The sequence below is a fragment of the Eschrichtius robustus genome, chromosome 19, assembly GCF_028021215.1.
Source record: "Eschrichtius robustus isolate mEscRob2 chromosome 19, mEscRob2.pri, whole genome shotgun sequence".
Taxonomy (NCBI): Eukaryota; Metazoa; Chordata; class Mammalia; order Artiodactyla; family Eschrichtiidae; genus Eschrichtius; species Eschrichtius robustus.
Window position 1 is genome coordinate 28,322,236 of NC_090842.1, and position 8,774 is coordinate 28,331,009.

The 8,774-nt window shown below is 48.5% G+C and overlaps 1 protein-coding gene across 3 annotated transcripts in view; it reads right to left on the reverse strand.

Annotated features, from left to right (window-relative positions):
- The window catches only part of ADGRG5 (adhesion G protein-coupled receptor G5), a 28,565-nt gene that overhangs the window by 19,424 nt on the left and 367 nt on the right, over window positions 1-8,774 (reverse strand). Inside the window, exons 2-6 of one of the 3 annotated variants that reach the window (XM_068528725.1) lie at window positions 8,150-8,333; window positions 7,934-7,980; window positions 7,631-7,785; window positions 4,706-4,744; window positions 3,451-3,625 (exon numbers count right to left, since the gene is read on the reverse strand). The gene's annotated coding sequence lies outside the window, so the exon portion shown is untranslated. Of the gene's footprint in view, window positions 1-3,450; window positions 3,626-4,705; window positions 4,745-7,630; window positions 7,786-7,933; window positions 8,334-8,774 lie in introns of all 3 variants that reach the window. The other 2 variants (XM_068528726.1, XM_068528724.1) reach the window with 2 other exon arrangements.

The following is an 8,774-nucleotide window of genomic DNA, read 5'->3' on the forward strand; positions in this document are numbered from 1 at the left end:
GGGATCTTCCCAGACCAGGGCTCGAACCCGTGTCCCCTGAATTGGCAGGCGGATTCTTAACCACTGCACCACCAGGGAAGCCCGGCAATTTCTTACAAAACTAAACATGCACCTACCATATGACCCAGCAATCGCACTTTTCGGCATTTATCCCAGAGAAATAAAAGCTCATGTTCACACCAAAACCTGCACATGAGAACTTCATAGCAGCCTTATTCGCAATAGCCCCAACTTGGAAACAATTCCAATGTGCCTTCAATGGGTGAATGGTTACACAACCTCAGGTACATCTGTACCATGAACTACAACTCAGCAATTAGAAAAATATACTGTTACACACAACTTGGATGGGTCTCAAGGGAATCATGCTGAGGAAAAAAAAAGCCAATCTTGAAATGTTGCATACAGTATGATTTGATTTATATGACATTCTTGAAATAACAAAATTATAGAGACGGAGAACAGATTAGTGGTTGCCAACAGTTAGGGATGAGGGGTGTTTCTGTAAAGGAGCAGCACTAGGGAGCCTTGTGGTGATGGGACAGTTTTGTATCTTCATTGTGATGGTGGTTACAAGAACCTACACGTCATAAAATTGCATAGAACTAAACACACAGACACACACACACATAAATCAGTGCATAAAAACTGATGAAATTGAATAAAGGCTGTGAATTGTACCAAAGTCAATTTCCTGGTTTTGATATTGTACCTTAGGTGTGAAAGATGTTACCATTGAAGAAGACTGGATGAAATGTACACAAAACCTTTTTTGCAACTTCCTGTGAATTTTTCGTTTTTTCAAAATTAAAAGTTAAAGGAATACAGTACGATGGATTGCCATTTCACTATTAAGAATTATGATGTAAATAGCCACATAGAAGAGGAGTACAGCATATCATTGAGCGGAAAGAGCAGGTTAAAAATAACACATATAGGGGCTTCCCTGGTGGCGCAGTGGTTGAGAATCCGCCTGCCAATGCAGGGGACACGGGTTCGAGCCCTGGTCTGGGAGGATCCCACATGCCGCAGAGCAACTAGGCCCGTGAGCCACAACTACTGAGCCTGTGCATCTGGAGCCTGTGCGTTTGGAGCCTGTGCTCCGCAACAAGAGAGGCCGCGATAGTGAGAGGCCCGCGCACCGCGATGAAGAGTGGCCCCCGCTCGCCGCAACTAGAGATAGCCCTCGCACAGAAACGAAGACCCAACACAGCCAAAAATAAATAATAAATTTATAAAAAAAAAAAAAAATTACACATATAATATAATCACATTTATGGAAAATTATATGCATGTTTAAATCTATGAGGATATCTAGAAGAATGGTCACCAAAATATTAATAATGTTATGGGAGGGGGTTAGTTTCTTTCTTTATGTTTTCTGTATTGTTTGAATTTTCTACAACAAACATGTATTACCTTCACAACAGAAAAGCAAATATTTTAATGCTTAGGATTTTCTAAATATTCCAAATGACTATTTATTGTTATTGAAAAAATAATAGTGACAGATTGCTTATGAGAAACAAAAAGCATGTTGCAAAACAATGTAATCCAATCCTTGTAAAAACTGTACTTTTTATAGATGCAAAATCTGGAAGAAGCACATCAAGGTCACTTCGGTGAGGTGAGATTCTGGGCCTATTTGTTTTGTTCATCTGTGTTTTATAAAGTTACCCCATATGTTATAGTTATCCATTTCCCAATTTTTATTCACTCTTTAGATGGGTTAGAAATTTACATCTTTCAAATATAAACAATAAATAAATACAAAATGGTGCAAAAGGCAAAGTATTCCTGCCTCTTGTGTCACCTAACCACTCAGTTCCCAATTAGTCACCCCCAGGTCACCACTGCTATTAGTGTTTTGTACGTCTTTACCAGTTTCTTCATACAAATATAAGCGAATATGAGTTCCCCCATCTTATAAAAAAAAAAAAAGTAGCACACTCTGTATACTTGAAAATAACCTTGGAGAGCTTTCCTTAATAGTACCTAGAGCCTCCACTTTCTCTTTTATATCTGCACAGTGTGATGTTAGGGATAAACCGTAATTTACTTAACCAGCCCCCTGTTAATAGTCATTTGTGCTGGTTCCAGTCTTTGGCTCTTACAAACAGCTTGGCTGTGCTTGTACTTGCCTCATTTCCCACATGTGCAAGTTCATCATCTGCCCATTTTGATATTGGGTTAGACTTTTCTTTATCAACTTCTAGAAACTCTTTACATAATAGGAAAATTAGCTCTTTGTCTATTACATGAGTTGCAAGTATCTTTCCTAGTTTGTCTTTTGCCTTTCGACATTACATATGGCTTTTTTTTCCAGGTAGGTCTTTTTTAAATATAAAATTTTTATGTAAAAATTACCAGTGTTTTCTCTTTGGGCTTCTGGATTTTGAGTTTTAGCTAGAAAGACCTTCCTCATTCCAACATTATAAAGGAATTCTCCTAAGTTTCTTCTGGTAATTTTAAGGTTTCATTTTTTTATATTGGAATCTCCAGTCCATTTGCATTGATCCTGGAGTGTGAAATACGGATTCAATTTTGTTTCATGGTGGTTATCCATCTGTCTTAACACTATTTATTAATATGTGTGTTTATTTTAAAAGAGAATAAAGGGACTTCCCTGGTGGTCCAGTGGGTAAGACTCCATGCTCCCAATGCAGGGGGCCTGGGTTTGATCCCTGGTCAGGGAACTAGATCCCGCATGCATGTCACAACTAAGAGTCCGAATGCTGCAACTAAGACCTGGCGCAGCCTAAATAAATAAATAAAATTAAAACATTTTTTTAAAAAAGAATACCTACATTATATTAAAATAAATAAATAAATAAATAAATAAAAGACAATAAAGACTTTGGAGTCATAGAGTGCTGGGTTCTTATTTATTTGGCTATTAAGTTATTTATTTGGCTGTGTTATCTTGGGCAATTCACTTACCCTCTCAGAACCTAAGCGACTGAAGGAAAAGATTTTGGGGGACAAAGGAAGCCACTGAATGAAACCATTTGGAATGTTTCAGGTGAGAAAACTGAGAACCCGAGAGTGTAGAAAAGACCCCCTCACAGTACGAATGGGGAAACTGAGGCCCAGACAGTGGTGTGGATTTGACCTCCAGGGTCTGGACCCTAAGACGGGGTCCCCAGGCCCTTGACCATGCTTCTGCCAGGCAAACACAGAGGGAAGAGGAGCTTAACCCCATCACGCAGCTGGGGAAATTAAGGCCAAAGCAGAAGTGACATCCCCCCCACCAGGCACCCAAAGAGAAGCTGTGGTTTCCACCCCCTTTCCCAGGAGCAACCACAGTCTTCACTTCTGCTTGCAACCTCCAACATCCCCCTCCCCATCTTTTCAGAGAGACCACCACTCGCCATTACCCCACACCCTCAGCCATCTCCTTCTTTTTGCAATTCGCTATTTAGGGTCCTCTAGAAAACAGGAATCCCTTACCTGACTCCCAAGAAGGTTCCAATTGACCGTGGCGAAACTGAATACCACACAAGGGTTTGCTCAGGGTTCTTCAGCAGGCCAGTGGGCAAGCTGAAACGCAAACCCAGACTCCAAGTCAAGTGCTCTCCCCCACGATGCGCTGCAGCCTCCTAAAGATGGCCTGGTGGCTGAGTTGCTGTATGGATGAGGAGACAAGTGGAGAGCAGAACAGAGCCTTCAGAAGATGTAAATTCGATAACTAGTTCCAGTATTCAGTACCTGAGGTCTGACATTAGGCAAGGAACTTGACCTTTCTGTGCTTCAGGTTTTCTCATCTGTAAAATGAGGCCAAGGTCATCTATTTCCCAGGGAGGGAAACTCAAACAACCATTTCCATGATCCACACTCCAGGGAATCTAAGGCTCTGACCCAAGGTTGCCAGCCAGGAATACGCTCAGCGGGAGAGCTGGGAAGCCCTGCCTTCCTATCCAGAGCTGGCGGTGCACCCCCGAAGCCCACCCTCTCTCCAACAGCACCAGGGTCCACTGAGCCACTACATTCCTGGATAGGGCCCCACCTGCCCCTCCCAACAACTGCTTTTGCCAACAACAGGCTGGAGTCCCCACTTCCGGCCTTCCCCCTGGCCTGGGTGAAAAGTGAACCTGTGGTCTCTGCAGGGAAGTCCTGACAGGTGCCATTATCAGCCCCATTTCACAGGCAGGGAAAAGGAGGCTCCACCAGCACCCAACAGGGGGTCTGTGACCCAGCCAGGTCCAGAGCCTTTGCCTGAGACACACTGTCCCCAGGCTCCCTTCCAGGTCACTCAGAGGAACCGCACCTGCTCTGATTTGCCCAACATAAACTCTGTGCCAGGCCCTCACCCATGTCACCTGAGGTGCAGGTTACTGGACTAGCCCCATTTTACAGGTGAGGAAACTCAGGTCCAGAAAAGCAAAGTTCAATAACTTGCCCCAGGCCACATGGGGCAGGGGGGTGGGGGGGATAAATATTTGAACCCAGCACCCAACCACTCCTTAATTTAAATGCCTTTTTTCAAAAACATAGATCTGTACATTCCTGAGATTTGGGGTTGTCATCAGGGGCCCAGGACCTGGTGAAGGGAATGAAGGTGAGTCCCCACCTTGCGGCTCCGCGGATGTCACCAGTACAGCAACCACTCAGGCAGGGGCGTGCCCAGTCCCTGCTAGGGAACCCAAGGGTAAGGACAGAATCTGGGGGGAGGGAGGCATGGAGAGACCCAGACCGAGGGGCTGACCTGTGCAGCTGTTGTTGTCTCACCGCCGTCCGCCGCCTTCTGCACGAAGAAGGGGAAGTTGGGGACCTCTGTGCTGCGGGCGGGCGACCTCCTGCCCCTGCACTTCTCTCTGCTCTCTTCACCCAACAGCTGCACCGCACGCTCCCACTTCCCTTCTTCTTTCACTAGAAGAAGCCTATTTGTTCCTTCCCTCAGGGCCTGCAGCACTTCCTGCGGGCAGCTGCACATTTGCGGAGATGCTGGGCGTCGGCGGGGAGAGGGAGGAGGGCTGGCCAATGTGGCACCCAGCGGGGTCCAAGACCCACTCAGCTCTGTGCCCTTGGGCAAGAGACCTCACCTTTCTTGGCCTCAGTTTCCCCTTGTGTAGGAAAGGGAGAATGATCCCTGCCTGACCTGACGATCAACGAGATGGATGATGGCAAGGACCTCAGGCAAGGGCTGGCTCACGCTGCCTGGGTTCAAATCCCAGGCCCACCATTTCCTGGCTGGGTAACTTTGGGCAAGTGACGGAAATGGGGTAGTGTAGGGCTTATCAAGGGTAATGCTGCAGAGTCACCAGAAGTGCTCCGTGAAGCCCTCAGTTTTCACAGATGGGGTGCCTGAGGCCTGGGGAGGACAAGGGCCTGGCCCAGAGTTACCCAGTGCAGAGCCCTTTGGAGAAAGGCCTCACTGGGAGCAGAGCTCAGAAAACATGGCCAGAACTGTGAGGCTGGAAGGCTAGCCGGCTTCTCCTTGAGCCAGGGGTCTGGACCAGCCTGTCCTACATCAGTCTCCTCCTCCACAGAACCCTAAGCAACAGGGGGACGTGTCTGTGTGTGTTGCTGGGGAGACAGGGTGCTCTCTCTTGCCAGGGCCCCAGCCAGGCTCCCTGGGAAAATTCTGACTCAGGAATGTGCTTTTCTACCCCCACAGCTGTGATGGGGGTGCAGCAACAGGGAGAAAGAGGCAGGTCCCAACATGGTCTCCCTCTTCTCTGCCCCAACACTGGAGGCCTTGCTGTATCTGCTCAAGCACAGCCCACAGGTAGCTCAGGTGGCCTCTGTGCGGGGAAGGAGGGCAGCTGCTCCTTGCAGGGCAGGGAGATTTCGGGGAGGCGCAGGCCCACCCCAGCTGCAGTGCAGAGACTTTGCAGGGACACCCGTGTGCCTGTGTCCTGACCCCTGGGCCACACTCCTGCTGGGTGACTTGGACAAACTCTTGCCCTCCTCCACACTTTGGTTTTCTGCAGCCATGATGCAGCCCTTGGGCTCTAGGCCCTTCCTTCCTTTCCGAGGTCTCCTGCCACCTCTAGGGTTACAACACCAGCAGCTGCTCTCAGGGCCCAGGAGGAAGCCCTGCTCACCCCAAAAGCCCCTCTATTTTCCATCCTGGATCTGTGCTAGCCTTACTATGCGCCGCCTCAATTGGGGGTGCCAGTTACATAGCCCTGCCCTCCAGATCCTGGAACTCACTGCCAAGACACTCCCCAGCTCAAAAGCCAGCAGTGTCTCCCATTGTCTTCATGGTCTAGCCCCATCCAACTTCTACTTCCACCCAGTTCGGGATGTGCTTGCCATGTTCATCCCCATCTCCCTGCTCTGTTCCTGCTCTGACACACACATACCTGGGTGGCACACTAGCTCCTCTCCATCCCTTAGGGCCCAGTCCTGCCTACTCTGGGAAGCCTTCCCTGACTCCAATTCCCCTATAAAACATTCCAGATGCTTCCGCTTTAGGAGGCGTGTCAGGTCCTTGTTCAGTCCCCCTGGCAGGGAGGAAGGCAAGCCACTTCCCACTCCCCAGCCTGGGAGAGCCACACCCCAGCCCTAGTGAAGTGTCTCTCCACATGGGGGCTGCTCCCCCTGGTGATCTGTGAGAGGGCAGTAAGTGGCACCCCAGACAGGCCATTAGATAAACTACTGAGTCACACCACGAAAAAGTCATTTACTTTTCAGTCTTTCTCAATCCTGGTGGCAACCAGGAGAAGCGTCCATTTAGAACTAAATTGTCTCTAACCTCTTTCTACCACTGCCTTCTGTCCTTTTGGTTTTCATTCTTCAACCTTCTATTGGACATAGAAAACAAGACACCTGATTTTTCATCATCAACTCAGCCTCCTCCACCTTCACTATCTGTATCCCTACCTCCAGAAACTCTGGTAAAGAACTCTAGACTCTTGGTCCATGGCTGTCCTTACTGGCTGTGAAACTTTGGGTAAGCCTGAGCCAAGAGCCTCAATGAGCATTTCCTCAAGTTTAAAATGGGGATGTTCCAGTCCTCTGAGTACTCAATATCTGAATCTCTCAGGTCCAAAGTACACACAGTAAGCAAAGGCCAGCCACTGCAACATTTACAGGTTAGTTCCCTCTCAACCACCACATATCCCCACCAAAATCAGTCCCTAGCTGATTGTCAGATGCTATTAACATTTAACCACGCAAATACAAAGCAAATGGTTATGAGTGAAACTGCAAATCTTGCAAAAAGCGTGAGATTTCATGAAGTTGATGGAAGTGATGCCGTGGAAATGGAGCAGCAACTGACCACAGAGGAAGGGAACTTCTGTAAGAGAAATAACCAAGAACTTCCAGAGAGAATTGTTTGACTATCAAAGGATTCATAGTGAGCCTCGGGAGTGAAACCCCAAATACTTCTGCAAAAAATGATCCTCTTGCTGCAAAGAGCCAATACTTTGTTCATTCTAATGCATGCATGATTGCAACCATAATCTAAATACAGGCATACCTTGGAGATATTTCAGGTTCGGTTCCAAGCCACCACAGTAAATCAAATATTGCAATATATCGAGTCACACAAATTTTTTTGGTTTCCCAGTGCATGTAAAAGTTATGCTTACACTATACTGTAGTCTAGTAAGTGTTCAATAGCATTATGTCTAAAAAAAACTTTTTAACTTAAAAATCTTTATTGCTAAAAAATGCTAACCATCGTCTGAGCTTTCAGCGAGTCATAACCTTTTTGCTGGTGGAAGGTTTGAAATATTTTGAGGGTTATCAAACGGTGACACAGAGACACGAAGTAAGCACATGCTGTTGGTGCCAATAGACTCGCTCTAGACAGGGTTGCCACAAACCTTCAATCTGTTAAAACAAAACAAAACATCTTGTGAAGGGCAATAAAAAGAGATATGTCTCTATTGTTAATTATCGGTTCAAACTAATTTATCTTATTCATTTTTAGTTTCTTTTCCCATGTAAAGTCCCAATACAGCAAGTTTCCCTCCACTACCTCTCTGAACTTCTGGTCCTCTTTTTAGACGGATTCACCTCAGCGGCCTTCCGGCGGACAGGATGTAGTAAGAACAGGACCGCCAGGCGCCCGCCTCCTCCTCTCGCCAAAACCGAAGACACCCACTCCCAAGGGAGGAAGCTCCAAAGTGGCAGAGCGCACGCAAGGGCCCCAGAAGGTAACTGCCCGGGACCGCCCCGTCAGCTGCAGCCCTACCCTTCGCAGGAAGTACTCTGGCACATCCGAGAAAACCTCCGCCCGGCGGGCCAAGTGCCCCATCACACTTCTCAACACGCGCGAGGTTACTCTGGCCAACCCTTCTGTTGTACAAAGGGAAAACTGAGGCCCGATGAGGGGCAGGGACTTGCTGCTCCACGTCCACTCGGTGGCAGAGCTGGCACTGGGAAGAATGCAGGTAACAAAAGTGAACACTTAGTAAACACGCTCCACGTGCTGAGCCCGGGACAGCCCGTGCCCACTTCTGCTGCTGGGCGCCTAGCATGTCATTGGTGCAAGGAGAAACCTGAGGCGGGAAAGCCGAGCCCCGCGGGCGCCCCCAGACCATGCCTTCCTTCCCCCCCCCAACTCTCGGCCCCCATGCTGCGGTGGGGCCTATGTCGGGGTCCGGCACGCTCTGTGCTGATCCCGCCGGCTCGGCCCGCGCCCCTCGCCCCAAAGTTAGGTTTGGGTCCCCCACCCCACCAACTAGGAGGGCCAGGGTCAGAGCCAGTCCGCAACCCGCCGGGGCCCCACCGCCCCCGCCCCTGCCCCGCCGACTCCTCTCCCTCCCCTCCCCCCGGGAGGGAGGAGGAGACTCCGCGGCCCTCCCTCGGCCTTCCCG